The sequence below is a fragment of the Limulus polyphemus genome, unplaced genomic scaffold (genome assembly GCF_000517525.1).
Source record: "Limulus polyphemus unplaced genomic scaffold, Limulus_polyphemus-2.1.2 Scaffold5999, whole genome shotgun sequence".
Taxonomy (NCBI): domain Eukaryota; kingdom Metazoa; phylum Arthropoda; class Merostomata; order Xiphosura; family Limulidae; genus Limulus; species Limulus polyphemus.
In genome coordinates this window covers 14,494-16,265 of record NW_013671609.1, presented here as the reverse complement: position 1 = coordinate 16,265, position 1,772 = coordinate 14,494, and the positions used below count along the sequence as shown (strand labels likewise).

Genomic DNA, 1,772 nt, shown 5'->3' with positions numbered 1-1,772 from the left:
TGTACTTCCCTGACACCTGGTGTGGTTTTTTGTCTTTTACATTCATTGATTGTTGTTATATAGAGGTGAATATTTCCATGTATACTTCTGCTACAGATGTATTGATTAGGCTGATTTCATCTATATATATACCATGTGTGTTTGTGTTCAACATGTCAGGGAATGATGATATTTTATTAAACTTGAAATATGTTTATGTGAGTTTAAAGTATTCGTACTATCTGACCCTGCCGAATCAGAATAACTGAATTTTATGTTTGCATTCATACTAATCAAGTTACTAATTCAAATCATGTTGGGATGTGCTGGTACACTCAAGATCTAGAAATACTTTCTATGAAATTAAAAAATAAATTTGTGTGATATTAATTGTTCAATCTTTGTTTGAAAAAACTCTCATGCATTAATTGGTAACATGTGACTTTATACTGTCTTTAACAGGGGATATGAAAATACGGTATTATAACAGTAGAAATGTATTTTTTATTGGGAGTTTCTTTATTATATAAAGTTATTATGATGTATTTACTTATGTTAGTGGACTTTCTTTCTGTTCGTGACTAGGATGTGAATTTAGAGTTTGTTTCTGTGTGAAACAGAAGTGACTGAACCTTTGTTGGAGAAGTTGAGTTTTTTGTCGCGTTATGGTCTAAATGGAAATGTACTTTTCTCTCAGACTCTCATGCTTATTTTTGGCCAGAATATGTAACTTGGGTTTGTTTTTATTCTCCTTTGTCTCATAGATTGTTCTTGCCGTGATTTTCGGATGTTTTGAAACTTTGAAGATAAAATATCTGTTTCAGTTAGCCCTGTTAAAAAATAGTTCACGTAAACTGCTGAACACCGCCTGGTGTATTAAGTGGCAACACTCTGTCCTTAAACCTAAACAAAATGCTGTAAACATTGAAGTTTAAAATTGGGTATTAAATCCTATAGAGGTAACTGGTATGAGAAACGTAGTTATGTGAAGACATTCCCGTACAGTAGTTACTCACCAGTATGAGGTAATGTATATATAGTAAAGGATCCTTTTGAATGTTCGATCGTAGCTACTCGGGGGACATGTAATGTGGAATGATATTATTTGTTTTAAAAGTTAGAGAAACCGTCGTGTTAAGAATTTTTCAGATATTTGGATCTGAATTACATTATTCTGTAAAATTACTTGTATTAAATTCTCTGAATTTAGATGAAGACTGGGAAATATCTCTTTATGGAAACCGTCATCTAAAAAATGCTTTGGTTGTTTTGCTCTGATACAGCTAAAAAAGTACTGTCAAGTTCTGTTGGAATTTTTAAAAACATTCTTATTGTTTCTGCTTCGATGATTAACGGTTTTCCACACATACTTAGAAACACTGAAGTTGCAAACGTATTATTTATATACTTTACAAGAGTATACAGCTTAGCAGGACATAAGACAGTCTTGTAACCAATGTCTGATTAGATAATAGAAACAGTTGATATATTAGCCACTTTATACATGTATAAAGCCTTGATCACGGTGTAATAATCACAATTTTTAAAACCAGAATTTGTACGATAAAAGACTGCGAGATTGTCTCTAATTTTAATCTTCAGGTATTGTTACTTTTTATAGGAATACATCGGTCTCTTTGGTGCCTCCTCCGATTTAGAAGGAAATATTTAAAAGGATGAGGAAAAGAACTCTTATTATTTTAGGTAAGCTTATTTGTGAAATAAACTATTGGTGTTTTTAAATGTTACATACTAAATCATTTAATGAATGGAATCAATAATGATTAGAGATT

The 1,772-nt window shown here is 31.3% G+C and overlaps 1 long non-coding RNA gene across 4 annotated transcripts in view; it reads left to right on the top strand.

The window, feature by feature from the left end:
• Positions 1–1,772, top strand: part of LOC111089355 — a 12,316-nt gene that overhangs the window by 7,672 nt on the left and 2,872 nt on the right. For 3 of the 4 annotated variants that reach the window (XR_002613627.1, XR_002613625.1, XR_002613626.1), the window contains one exon: positions 1,601–1,683. The exons of the other annotated variant lie outside the window; for it this stretch is intronic. This is a non-coding gene — a long non-coding RNA (uncharacterized LOC111089355). The remainder of the gene's footprint in view (positions 1–1,600; positions 1,684–1,772) is intronic. 4 annotated transcript variants of the gene reach the window in all.